Source organism: Oncorhynchus gorbuscha, unplaced genomic scaffold, assembly GCF_021184085.1.
Source record: "Oncorhynchus gorbuscha isolate QuinsamMale2020 ecotype Even-year unplaced genomic scaffold, OgorEven_v1.0 Un_scaffold_854, whole genome shotgun sequence".
In the NCBI taxonomy this organism is placed as follows: Eukaryota; Metazoa; Chordata; class Actinopteri; order Salmoniformes; family Salmonidae; genus Oncorhynchus; species Oncorhynchus gorbuscha.
The window spans coordinates 58,193-73,192 of record NW_025745843.1 but is presented as its reverse complement, the minus strand read 5'-3'; the positions used below and the strand labels follow the sequence as shown (position 1 = coordinate 73,192).

The window sequence follows — 15,000 nt, the reverse complement described above, 5'->3', positions numbered from 1 at the left end:
AGTGTCTACAGTCTCACCTCCATTGTGGCTCTACAGTGTCTACAGTCTCACCTCCATTGTTGCTCTACAGTGTCTACAGTCTCACCTCCATTGTGGCTCTACAGTGTCTACAGTCTCACCTCCATTGTGGCTCTACAGTGTCTACAGTCTCACCTCCATTGTGGCTCTACAGTGTCTACAGTCTCACCTCCATTGCGGCTCTACAGTGTCTACAGTCTCACCTCCATTGTGGCTCTACAGTGTCTACAGTCTCACCGCCATTGCGGCTCTACAGTGTCTACAGTCTCACCTCCATTGCGGCTCTACAGTGTCTACAGTCTCACCTCCATTGCGGCTCTACAGTGTCTACAGTCTCACCTCCATTGCGGCTCTACAGTGTCTACAGTCTCACCTCCATTGTGGCTCTACAGTGTCTACAGTCTCACCTCCATTGCGGCTAATGCAGTTTCCCTCCACCAGAGCCGTGCTGATGGAGCGCCGGGCAGAGAGACGTTCGTCCTCGCTGTCAAGGTCACCTTCCCACGCCAGCAGCTCTCCTTCCTCATGGAAGTTCTCCTGTCCTCCTCCTCTTCCTCCTCCCTCCTGCCTCCCTTCCCTGGTCCCGTCCCCGTCAGGGTCCTTCCGGCAGAACACGGCCAGCCCGTACATGCGGTTATGGGTAATGTAGTTTCCCAACAGCTGAGGGAGGCTGGAGGACATCAACCACACACCACAGCCCTTGTTGTCTAGGAGAAGGGAGAGGACAAGAGAACAGAAAGTGACGTCAGCAAACAGGAAGTGTTTGTGTATTACTCACTGTAGATGTGGTTTCCCTCTGAGTCTACAGCCTCTCTCCCCCACCACCACCACGCCAGAGTAGCGATGACAGAGGAGGAGGAGAGGAGGACAGGAAGTGACGTCAGCAAACAGGAAGTGTATTACTCACTGTAGATGTGGTTTCCCTCTATGAGTCCACGGCCTCTCTCCCCCACCACCACCCCGTCAGAGTAACCATGACAGATGTAGTTGTTCCTCAGGACCGGGTCGCCCCCCCGCCTGATGTCTGCACCCCCCCACTGGTTCTCCCTGATCACATTCTCTGGGGGGGGAGTAGGAGGGAGGGGGGGGGGGATAGATAGCATTAAAGTACTTACATTTACATAATATCACTAATAATACATAATTCATTAAGTACTTTTAACATTTCAGTCAAGATGCTGTGCAGGTTGCTGTGTGTGTGTGTGTGTGTGTGTGTGTGTGTGTGTGTGTGTGTGTGTGTGTGTGTGTGTGTGTGTGTGTGTGTGTGTGTGTGTGTGTGTGTGTGTGTGTGTGTGTGTGTGTGTGTGTGTGTACCGACTATCACCCCTCTGCCGTTCTCATTCACAGCAATCCCTGCTGCCTGACCCTGGAAGATATGGTTACCACTGGAGGAGGGAGAGAGGAGGGAGAGGGAGGAGAGAGGGAGGAGAGAGGGAGGAGAGAGGGAGGAGAGGGAGGAGAGAGGGAGAGGGAGGAGAGAGAGAGGGAGGAGAGAGAGAGGGAGGAGAGAGAGAGGGAGGAGAGGAGAGAGAGGGAGGGAAGGAGAGAGAGAGGGAGGGAAGGAGAGAGAGGGAGGGAGAGAGAGAGGGAGGGAGGAGAGAGAGAGGGAGGTTGGAGGGAGGAGAGAGAGGGAGGAGAGGAGGGAGAGAGGGAGGGAAGGAGAGAGAGAGGGAGGTTGGAGGGAAGGAGAGAGAGGGAGGTTGGAGGGAGGGAGGGAGGTTGGAGGGAAGGAGAGAGAGGGAGGTTGGAGGGAAGGAGAGAGAGAGGGAGGTTGGAGGGAAGGAGAGAGAGAGGGAGGTTGGAGGGAAGGAGAGAGAGAGAGAGGGAGGTTGGAGGGAAGGAGAGAGAGAGAGGGAGGTTGGAGGGAGGGATGGAGGGAGGTTGGAGAGAAAGGGAGAAGGTTGGAGGGAGGGAGGGAGAGAAAGGGAGAAGGTTGGAGGGAGAGAGGGAGGTTGGAGGGAAGGAGAGAGAGAGAGGGAGGTTGGAGGGAGGGAGAGAGAAAGGGAGAAGGTTGGAGGGAAGGAGAGAGAGAGGGAGAAGTTTGGAGGGAAGGAGAGAGAGAGGGAGAAGTTTGGAGGGAGGGAGAGAGGGAGGGAGGAGAGAGGGAAGGAGAGAGAGAGAGAGAGAGAGGGAGGGAAGGAAGGAAGGAGAGAGAGGGAGGTTGGAGGGAAGGAGAGAGAGAGGGAGGTTGGAGGGAGGGAGGGAGGGAGGGAGGGAGGGAGGGAGGGAGGGAGGGAGGGAGGGAGGGAGGGAGGGGGAGGGAGGGAGAGAGAGAGAGAGAGAGTTGGAGGGAGGGAGGGAGGGAGAAGGTTGGAGGGAGGGAGAGAGGGAGGGAGGAGAGAGAGAAGGAGAGAGAGGGAGGTTGGAGGGAGGGAGAGAGAAAGGGATAAGGTTAGAGGGAAGGAGAGAGGGAGGTTGGAGGGAAGGAGAGAGAAAGGGAGAAGGGTGGAGGGAGGGAGAGAAAGGGAGAAGGTTGGAGTGAGGGAGAGAGGGAGGTTGGAGGGAAGGAGAGAGAAAGGGAGAAGGGTGGAGGGAGGGAGAGAGGGAGGTTGGAGGGAAGGAGAGAGAGAGGGAGAAGGTTGGAAGGAGGGAGAGAGGGAGAAAGGGAGAAGGTTGGAGGGAGGGAGAGAGAGAGAGGGAGGGAGGTTGGAGGGAAGGAGAGAGAGAGGGAGAAGATTGGAGGGAGGGAGAGAGAGAGAAAGGGAGAAGGTTGGAGGGAGGGAGGGAGAGAGGGAAGGAGAGAGAGAGGGAGAAGGTTGGAGGAGGGAGAGAGAAAGGGAGAAGGTTGGAGGGAGGGAGTGAGAAAGGGAGAAGGTTGGAGGGAGAGAGAGAGAGGGAGGGAGGTTGGAGGGAAGGAGAGAGAGAGGGAGAAGGTTGGAGGGAGGGAGAGAGAGAGAAAGGGAGAAGGTTGGAGGGAGGGAGAGGGAGGAGAGAGGAAGGAGAGGAGGGAGAAGGTTGGAGGAGGAGAGAGAAAGGGAGGTTGGAGGGAGGGAGAGAGGGAGAAGGTTGGAGGGAGGGAGAGAGGTAGGGAGAGAGAAAGGGAGAAGGTTGGAGGGAGGGAGAAGGTTGGAGGGAGGGAGAAGGTTGGAGGGAGGGAGAGAGGGAAGGAGAGGGAGGGGGAGAAGGTTGACTACAGGGTTCCTGTTGAACAGAATGTAGACCCCCCCCTCCTACCTGACCACAGGGTTCCTGTATAACAGAATGTAGACTACCCCCTCCTACCTGACTATAACAGAATGTAGACTACCCCTCTGCTACCTGACCACAGGGTTCCTGTATAACAGAATGTAGACTACCCCCTCCTACCTGACCACAGGGTTACCTGACCCACTATAACAGAATGTAGACTACCCCTCCTACCTGACTATAACAGAATGTAGACTACCCCTCCTACCTGACTATAACAGAATGTAGACTACCCCTCTCCTACCTGACCACAGGGTTCCCGTATAACAGAATGTAGACTACCCCCTCCTACCTGACCACAGGGTTCCTGTTGAACAGAATGTAGACTACCCCCTCCTACCTGACCACAGGGTTCCCGTATAACAGAATGTAGACTACCCCCTCCTACCTGACTATAACAGAACGTAGACTACCCCTCCTACCTGACCACAGGGTTCCCGTATAACAGAATGTAGACTACCCCCTCCTACCTGACTATAACAGAATGTAGACTACCCCTCCTACCTGACCACAGGGTTCCTGTTGAACAAAATGTAGACACCCCCTCCTACCTGACTATAACAGAATGTAGACCCCCCCTCCTACCTGACCACAGGGTTCCTGTATAACAGAATATAGACTCCCCTCCTACCTGACTATAACAGAATGTAGACTACCCCCTCATACCTGACCACAGGGTTCCTGTATAACAGAATGTAGACTATCCCCTCCTACCTGACCACAGGGTTCCCATATAACAGAATGTAGACTCCCCTCCTACCTGACTATAACAGAATGTAGACTACCCCCTCCTACCTGACTATAACAGAATGTAGACCCCCCCTCCTACCTGACTATAACAGAATGTAGACTACCCCCTCCTACCTGACTATAACAGAATGTAGACCCCCCCCTCCTACCTGACTATAACAGAATGTAGACTACCCCTCTCCTACCTGACCACAGGGTTCCCGTTGAACAGAATGTAGACGCCTGCTTCCTTGTTGTTATAAATCTGGTTGCTCCGGATGGAACCCCTCCCGTTGCCAAGGACCACGATGCCGGAACGCAAACCGCTGTGTATTCTGTTACACTGAGTGGGTGAGACGCAGAGAGAGACCGAGAGAGACAGAGACAGAGAGAGAGAGAGAGAGAGAGAGACCGAGAGAGAGAGAGAGACGGACACAGAGAGAGACAGACACAGACACAGAGAGAGACGGACACAGAGAGAGACAGACACGGAGAGAGAGAGAGAGAGAGAGAGACACAGAGAGAGACGGGCAGAGAGAGAGAGAGAGAGAGAGAGAGAGTTGTTATTTTAGATCACCATGTCCTGTACAGATATGATTTGACACCCATTTGACAAGTTGCTGTGTAGAGAGGAAAATGCCACAGTTCACTAGTGAGACGAACAGGACAGATATGATGACATCAGAGACGACCAGGACAGATATGATGACATCAGAGATTAACAGGACAGATATGATGACATCAGAGATTAACAGGACAGATATGATGACATCAGAGACGACCAGGACAGATATGATGACATCAGAGACGACCAGGACAGATGTGATGACATCAGAGAACCAAATCAGAATGAATAGAACTAACAGATGACAATCGATGGATGACCAACATAAATCAGACAGATATGAGACATCAGATCAGGAACAGGACAGATATGATGACATCAACCAACCCATCAATCAACAACCAACCAACCCATCAATCAACATCAACCCATCAATCAACCAACAACAACCCATCAATCAATGAACCAACCAACCCATCAACCCATCAACACCAACCCATCAATCAATCAACACACAACACAAACCATCAACAAACCACATCAATCAACCAACCCTTCACACATCAATCAATCAACCCATCAACCAACCAACCCATCAATCAATCAACCAACACACAACCCATCAACAACAACCCATCAATCAACAACACACCCATCACCACCAACCAACCAACCCATCAATCAACAACCAACCCATCATCAAGACAACCAAGGACAGATGTGAGCCAACCCATCATCAGAGATGTGAATCAATCAATCAACCAAAAAATAGAATGAATAGAACTACCAGGATGATGGGGTCCACTATCATTCAATCAAACAACCAACCAACCCACTTCAATGACCGGTAGTGTACATTACTATCTAAAACACATTCAGTTAAAGGAGGATATATACATCAACCAACCAACCCATCAATCAATCAACAAACCAACCAATCCAATCAACAAACCAACCAACCCACCAACCAATGGAGTGGATCAATCAACCAAACCAACCAATCAATCAACCAACCCACCAACCAATCACCAATCAACCCAACCCATCAATCAACAACCATCAATCAACAACAACCCATCCAACCCATCAACCAACCAACCCATCAACAATCAACAAACCCATCAATCAACCAACCAACCACACAACCCATCAATCAACCCATTAACCAATCAACCAACCCATCAACCAATCGGAGCATCAACAACCAACCAACCCATCAATCAACCAAACAACCCATCAACCAACCAACCCATCAACAAACCAACCCATCAATCAACCAACCCATCAACCAATCAACCAACCCATCAATCAACCAACCAACCAACCCATCAACAAACCAACACACCCATCAACAACCACACACAACCAACCAACAACACCAACAACCAACATCAATCAACCAATCAACAAACCAACCCATCACCCATCAATCAACCAACCAACCCATCAATCAACAACAACAACAACCCATCAACAACCAAACCACACACCAACCCATCAATCAACAACCCATCAATCAACCAACCCATCACATCAATCAACAAACCAACACATCAACACCAATCAAGATATCACATTGCCAAGAGTGTGCAAACCCATGTCATCAAGGCAAAGATCAACCAACCAACCAACCCTATCAATGAAGAATCTCAAAATCAACCAAAATCAATATTTTCAATTTGTTTCAACAATTCAATTTTGGTCCAACCCATCAACCCATCAACCAACCCATCAATTCCATATGTGTTATTTCATAGTTCTCAATGTCTTCAACCAACCAATTCAATCAACAATGTAGAAAACCCCTGGAATGACTACCAACAACCATCAACCATCAATCAACCTAAACCTTCAACCAACCAACCCAATCAATCAACCCATCAACATTACTATCTCAACCAAATCAACACAACCAACCCATCAATCAATCAACCAACCAACCCATCAATCAACAAACCAACCAATCAACCAATCAACAAAGGATCAACAAACCAATCAACCAACCCATCAATCAACCAACCAACCAATCAATCAATCAACCAAACCAACCCAATCAACCAATCAACCAACCAACCAACCATCAATCAATCCAATCAATCAACCAACCAACCAACCAACCCATCAATCAATCAACCCATCAATCAATCAACCAACCAACCAACCAAATCAATCAACCAACCAAACCAATCAATCAACCCATCAATCAATCAACCAACCAACCAACCAACCAACCCATCAATCAACCAACCCATCAATCAACCAACCAATCAACCAACCAATCAATCAATCAAACCAAACCAACCCAATCAACCATCAACCAACCAACCCATCAACCAACCCATCAATCAAACCAACCCATCAACCAACCAACCCAATCAATCCAAACCAACCCCAATCAACCAAACCAACCCATCAATCAACCAACCCATCAACAAACCAACCAATCAATCAATCAACCAACCCATCAATCAATCAACCAACCAATCCCATCAATCAATCAACCCATCAACCAACCAACCAATCAACCAATCAACCCAACCCATCAACCAACCCATCAATCAATCAACCAACCCATCAATCAACCAACCCAATCAACCATCAACCAATCAACCCATCAATCAATCAAATCAATCAACCAACCCATCAATCAACCAACCCATCAACCAACCAACCCATCAATCAACCAACCAAATCAATCAACCAACCCATCAATCAAATCAATCAAACCAACCAACCAACCAACCAACCAACAATCAACCAACCCATCAATCAAATCAACCCATCCAATCAACCAACCAACCAACCCAATCAAATCAATCAACCAACCAACCCATCAATCAATCAACAAACCAACCCATCAACCAATCAATTCAATCAATCAATCAACAACCAACCCAATCAATCAACCAACCAACCAACCAACCCATCAATCAACAAACCAACCCATCAATCAATCAACAAACCAATCCCAAACCATCAATCAACCAACCCATCAATCAACCAATCAACAATCAACCCAATCCAACCCAATCAATCAACCAAACAATCAACCCATCAATCAATCAATCAACCAACCCATCAATCAACCAACCAACCAATCAATCAATCAACCAACCCATCAATCAATCAACAAACCAATCATCAACCATCAATCAACCAACCCATCAATCAACCAACCCATCCAATCAACAACCCAATCAATCAACATCAACCAAAACCAACCCATCAACCAATCAATCAACCAACCCCAATCAATCAATCAACCAACCATCAACCCATCAATCAACCAACCCTTCAAATCAAATCAATCAATCAATCAACCAACCAACCCATCAATCAATCAACCAACCAATCCATCAACCAACCAACCCATCAATCAACCAACCCATCAATCAACCAACCCATCAACCAACCAACCAACCCATCAATCAATCAACCAACCAACCCAATCAACCCAATCAATCAACAAACCAAATCAATCAATCAACAAACCAACCCCAATCAATCAATCAATCAACCAACCCATCAATCAATCAACCAACCCATCAATCAATCAACAATCAAATCAACCAACATCCAATCAATCAATCAACCAACCAACCAATCAATCAACCCAATCAAATCAATCCAACCCATCAATCAACCAATCAATCAACCCATCAATCAAATCAACCATCAATCAATCAACCAACCCATCAATCAACCCATCAATCAATCAATCAACCCATCAATCAATCAATCAACCCATCAATCAATCAAATCAACCCATCAATCAATCAACCAATCCATCAATCAATCAACCCATCAACCAATCCTCAATCAACATCAATCAATCAATCAACCAACCCATCAATCAATCAACCAACCCATCAATCAGATCATCAATCAACCAACCCATCAATCAACCAACCCATCAACCAACCAACCCATCAACCCATCAATCAATCAACCCATCAATCAATCAACCCATCAATCAACCAACCATCCAATCAATCAACCCATTAATCAATCAATCAATCAACCCATCAACCAATCAACCAACCCATCAATCAATCAACCAACCCATCAATCAACCAACCCATCAACCCATCAATCAATCAAACAACCAACCAACCAACCCATCATATCAATCAACCAACCCATCATATCAGATCTGGTTATCTGGTTACCGTGGCGTTCTGGATGCAGCGCACGGCATAGGTCAGCCCCCGGAACACGTTTCCTTCCAACCTGGCGTTTCCGTGGTTACACACGTGCACACCGCCCTTGCCGTCCCGAAACAGGCAGCGCCTCAGCACGCACCCCTGCACCGTCTCGATCAGCGCCTGGGCCCCGGGGTCGCGTTGGAGCTCCTCGGTTAGGGTTCGGACTTCAGGGGTCAGCGAGGTGAAGTCGGAGGAGTCGTCCTGGTTGGGTCTGAGGAGATGAGAGAGGCCGTGGTGACTGTGGGCCAGTCTGTAGTTTAGACCGTTGTTGCCTTGTCCTGAACCTTCCTCTCCTTTTCCCTCCTCCTCTTCCTCTTCCTCGTCACTAGGAGCGCTGCCGCTCCAGCCGTCCTCAATCACAGTATCCTGACACACTCCTTCCTCCCCTCCTCCTCCTCCTCCTCTCCTCCTGCTCTCCGTTTCTCCTTTGCTCCAGTCCTCCAGGGTGATGGTCGCCCCAGGGGGCTGTGTGGCTCCTGAATGCCCGTCCAAGGTGTCCCCAGCTGGGCTACCGCTCCCAGGCGAGGTCCAGGATGTGGTGATTCGGGCCAGCGAGGCCAAGTGTTTACAGGCCCAGTTCCGCTCCATCACTGGAGCGCCATCAACCCTTCAATCGATCAACGCATCAATCAATCAACCCATCAACCAACCAACCCATCAATCAATCACCAACCAACCAACCCATCAATCAACCCCGTCACGGACGCCGAATCACTTCCTGAGAAATCACAGCTATCCAACAGGCTGAGGGCCACGCCCAGGAAGTGGGTGGAGCTTCCCTGAGAGAATGAGCAGAAGCGGGCGTGGCAGGTTCCTGGCCCTCGGATCTGCAGCTGAGCTCCCTCGAAATTACAGTTGTCCAACTGGACATGACCTGACGACGTCTGGTGGAGGGAGAGGGGAGAGGGCAGGAGGAGGAAGGAGGAGGTAGAGGGCAGGAGGGGAGGGAGGGGAGGAGGGAGGGAGGAGGAAGGAGGAGGAGAGGGCAGGAGGTAGAGGGAGGAGGTAGAGGGCAGAGGTAGAGGGGAGAGGGCAGGAGGATGTAGAGGGCAGGAGGATGTAGAGGGCAGGAGGAGGAGGGAGGATGGAGGGCAGGAGGTAGAGGGCAGGAGGATGTAGAGGGCAGGAGGTAGAGGGCAGGAGGATGTAGAGGGCAGGAGGAGGAGGGCAGGAGGATGTAGAGGGCAGGAGGATGTAGAGGGCAGGAGGTGGAGGGAGGATGTAGAGGGCAGGAGGATGTAGAGGGGGAGGATGTAGAGGGCAGGAGGATGTAGAGGGCAGGAGGATGTAGAGGGCAGGAGGATGTAGAGGGCAGGAGGATGTAGAGGGCAGGAGGATGTAGAGGGCAGGAGGATGTAGAGGGCAGGAGGATGTAGAGGGCAGGAGGATGTAGAGGGCAGGAGGATGTAGAGGGCAGGAGGATGTAGAGGGCAGGAGGATGTAGAGGGCAGGAGGATGTAGGGAGGGTAGGAGGGTAGAGGGCAGGAGGATGTAGAGGGCAGGAGGATGTAGAGGGCAGGAGGAGGAGGGCAGGAGGATGTAGAGGGCAGGAGGAGGTGGAGGGCAGGAGGATGTAGAGGGCAGGAGGATGTAGAGGGCAGGAGGATGTAGAGGGCAGGAGGATGTAGAGGGCAGGGAGGATGTAGAGGGCAGGAGGATGTAGAGGGCAGGAGGTGGAGGGAGGATGTAGAGGGCAGGAGGTGGAGGGAGGATGTAGAGGGCAGGAGGAGGTAGAGGGCAGGAGGGAGTAGAGGGCAGGAGGATGTAGAGGGCAGGAGGATGTAGAGGGCAGGAGGTAGAGGGCAGGAGGGAGTAGAGGGCAGGAGGATGTAGAGGGCAGGAGGATGTAGAGGGCAGGAGGATGTAGAGGGCAGGAGGTAGAGGGCAGGAGGATGTAGAGGGTAGGAGGTAGAGGGCAGGAGGGAGAGGGAGGAGGTAGAGGGCAGGAGGAGGTAGAGGGCAGGAGGATGTAGAGGGCAGGAGGATGTAGAGGGCAGGAGGATGTAGAGGGCAGGAGGATGTAGAGGGCAGGAGGATGTAGAGGGCAGGAGGATGTAGAGGGCAGGAGGGAGGAGGGTAGGAGGGGTAGAGGGGAGGATGTAGAGGGCAGGAGGATGTAGAGGGCAGGAGGAGGAGGGAGGAGGATAGAGGGTAGGAGGATGTAGAGGGCAGGAGGATGTAGAGGGCAGGAGGATGTAGAGGGCAGGATGTAGAGGGCAGGAGGATGAGGGAGGGCAGGAGGGAGGGTAGGAGGTGGAGGGAGGAGGTAGAGGGTAGGAGGATGTAGAGGGCAGGAGGAGGAGGGTAGAGGGAGGAGGGAGAGGGAGGAGGGAGGGTAGGAGGGAGGGAGGAGGTAGAGGGCAGGAGGGAGAGGGAGGATGTAGAGGGTAGGAGGTGGAGGGAGGAGGTAGAGGGTAGGAGGTGGAGGGAGGTAGAGGGTAGGAGGATGTAGGGGCAGGAGGAGGTAGAGGGCAGGAGGATGGAGGGAGGGCAGGAGGAGGAGGGGAGGAGGATGTAGAGGGGGTAGGAGGTGGAGGGAGGTAGGAGGTAGGAGGGTAGGAGGATGGAGGGAGGGAGGTAGAGGGCAGGAGGGAGAGGGAGGAGGTAGAGGGTAGGAGGGAGAGGGAGGAGGTAGAGGGTAGGAGGGTAGAGGGAGGAGGTGGAGGGTAGGAGGGAGAGGGGAGGAGGGAGAGGGCAGGAGGAGGGCAGGAGGAGGGGAGGAGGTAGAGGGCAGGAGGGAGGAGGGATGTAGAGGGTAGGAGGAGGGAGGGAGGAGGTAGAGGGCAGGAGGGAGAGGGAGGAGGTAGAGGGCAGGAGGGAGATGGAGGAGGTAGAGGGCAGGAGGAGGGAGGGAGGGAGGAGGGGGATGGAGGAGGTAGGAGGGAGAGGGGGGAGGAGGAGGTAGAGGGCAGGAGGAGGAGGAGGTAGAGGGAGGGCAGGAGGGAGGTAGATAGGGCAGGAGGGCAGGAGGGTAGAGGGCAGGAGGAGGTAGAGGGCAGGAGGAGGGAGGTAGAGTAGGTAGGAGGGGAGGGAGGAGGTAGAGGGCAGGAGTAGGAGGGAGGATAGAGGGCAGGAGGGAGAGCGATGAGGTAGAGGGGGCAGGAGGAGGTAGAGGGCAGGAGGAGGAGAGAGGAGGTAGAGGGCAGGAGGAGGAGGGAGGAGGTAGAAGGCAGGAGGAGGAGGGAGGAGGTAGAGGGCAGGAGGAGCAAGGGAGTAGGTAGAGGGCAGGAGGGGAGCGAGGAGGTAGAGGGGAGGAGGTAGAGGGCAGGAGGGGAGAGCAAGGAGGTAGAGGGTAGGAGGGGGAAGGAGGAGGTAGAGGGCAGGAGGAGGAGGGAGGAGGTAGAGGGCAGGAGGAGGTATAGGGCAGGAGGGAGAGCGAGGAGGTAGAGGGCAGGAGGAGGTAGAGGGCAGGGAGGAGGAGGGAGTAGGTAGAGGGCAGGAGGAGGAGGGAGGAGGTAGAGGGCAGGAGTAGGAGGGAGGAGGTAGAGGGCAGGAGGGAGAGCGATGAGGTAGAGGGCAGGAGGAGGAGGTAGAGGGCAGGAGGAAGAGCGAGGAGGTAGAGTGTAGGAGGAGGAAGGAGGAGGTAGAAGGCAGGAGGAGGGAGGAGGTAGAGGGCAGGAGGAGGAGGGAGTAGGTAGAGGGCAGGAGGGAGAGCGAGGAGGTAGAGGGCAGGAGGAGGTAGAGGGCAGGAGGGAGAGCAAGGAGGTAGAGGGTAGGAGTGGGAGGGAGGAGGTAGAGGGCAGGAGGAGGTAGAGTGCAGGAGGAGGAGGAGGGAGGAGGTAGAAGGCAGGAGGAGGTAGGGAGGAGGGAGAGGCACTGTCACATGTTCAGTTGTAAAAAGGGTTTTCTAAATGTGATCTGATTGGATGTACCTTGTATAGGGAGAGGGAGGGAGATCTAAATGTGATCTGATTGGACGTACCTTGTATACAATGTGATCTGATTGGACGTACCTTGTATACAATGTGATCTGATTGGACGTACCTTGTATAGGGAGAGGGAGGTGGGAGATCTAAATGTGATCTGATTGGACGTACCTTGTATAGGGAGAGGGAGATCTAAATGTGATCTGATTGGACGTACCTTGTATACAATGTGATCTGATTGGACGTACCTTGTATACAACGGAGGAGAACCATGCAGGCATGAAGACCAGGTTGGACAGCCTGGCTGTGGGACACTGCTGCTCCAGACTGACCAGGAGAGCCACATCCCCCAGCCTCCCTAACCCCACCACCTCCACAGGCACCTGGCAGGGTCAAAGGTCAATATTTTCATCTATCAAATTGCAGATCTTATTACAATACATGATACTAAAATATATTAACAGACACTAATATATTAACAGATATTAACTTATATTAACAGATATTAACAGGCATTAATATACTAATATATTAACAGATACTAACTTATACTAACAGATATTAACAGATATTAACAGATATTAACAGACACTAGCAGATACTAACAGATACTAACAGATATTAACAGATATTAACAGATATTAACAGATATTAACAGATATTAACAGATACTAACAGATATTAACATATATTGATAGATACTAACAGATACTAACAGGCATTAACAGATACTAACAGGTACTAACAGGTATTAACAGATACTAACAGATACTAACAGATACTAACAGATACTAACAGACATTAACAGATACTAACAGATACTAACAGATACTAACAGATATTAACAGACATTAAGATACTAATATATTAACAGATACTAACAGATACTAACAGACATTAACAGATATTAACAGATACTAACAGATATTAACAGATACTAACAGATACTAACAGATATTAACAGATACTAACTTATACTAACAGATATTAACAGATATTAACAGATATTAATCAATCAATCAATCAATCAGTAAGTCTCCTTTAACTAGACATTGCATCATCAAGACAACAGCAGCCAATCAGTAAGTCTCCTTTAACTAGACATTGCATCATCAAGACAACAGCAGCCAATCAGTTAAGTCACCTTCAGCACCAACTCTGCCTGCTCCTCATACACCCCGGGGTGCAGTACCACCCGGTCGTACGACCCAGCGACCCCCAACGCCTCCCTCAGCGTCTCCAGCTCCAGCCCCGACCCCACCTGCCACACCCTCCTCTCCTTCCTCCGGCGGAACAGGTGGAGGCAGGCGGAGGGCTGGAGCTCAGGGTGGGCGTGGCGGGACCAGGTACGACTGGCGATGGCGTGCTGCCTCAGGGCTTCTCTCCAGGATGAGGGCTCCAGGTGGGGCCGGCTGTGTGGGGGACAGTCAGAGAGACACACGGGGGTTAGAGAATGTCAACGAGGACCTTTCGTAGTTCAGAGAACGTCCATCTCCACTTCAGTACCTGGGCCAGTTGGGGTGTCGAGGACACTCGGGCAGGCCCAGGCAGAGCTGTCTCCAACGGGTGTTATCCAGGGAGAGGATCAGCTCTCTCCAGGCCCTGCACACCAGGCTGCAACGGCCCAGCTCTGGGAGGAAACACACAGGGGAGGTTAGGCCAGGACCACACGCCACACCTCCACTGGGAGGTTTGACACCTCACACCTCCGCTGCTGCTACTGCTTCCCCTGCTGCCCAGTGACATGGCTCTGATAGGGAGGCACCTGGGGACAGGAGACACACAGACAGACAGACTGGGTTAGTTTAGACCAGACACACAGACAGACTGGGTTAGTTTAGACTAGACACACAGACACTGGGTTAGTTTAGACTAGACACACAGACAGACTGGGTTAGTTTAGACTAGACACACAGACAGTTTAGACTAGACACACAGACAGACAGTTAGTTTAGACACAGACAGACAGGGTTAGTTTAGACAGACAGACAGACAGACAGACAGACAGGGTTTAAACTAGACTTAGTTTAGACTAGACAGACAGACTGGGTTAGTTTAGACTAGACACACAGACAGACTGGGTTAGTTTAAACTAGACACACAGACAGACTAGACTAGACAGACAGACAGACAGGGTTAGTTTAGACTAGACACAGACAGACAGACAGACAGACAGGGTTAGTTTAGACTAGACACACAGACAGACTGGGTTAGTTTAGACTAGACACACAGACAGACTGGGTTAGTTTTAGAGTTTAGACTAGACACACAGACAGACTAGACACACAGACAGGGTTAGTTTAGACTAGACACACAGACAGACAGACAGACAGACTGGGTTAGTTTTAGACACACAGACAGACTGGGTTAGTTTAGACTAGACACACAGACAGACTGGGTTAGTTTAGACTAGACACACAGACAGACAGAC

General features: G+C 51.1%; 1 pseudogene; it reads right to left on the bottom strand.

Moving 5' to 3' along the window:
* LOC124020550 overlaps positions 1 to 14,286 on the bottom strand; it is a 20,463-nt pseudogene extending 6,177 nt beyond the window's left edge.
* Positions 14,287 to 15,000: the final 714 nt, after the last annotated feature.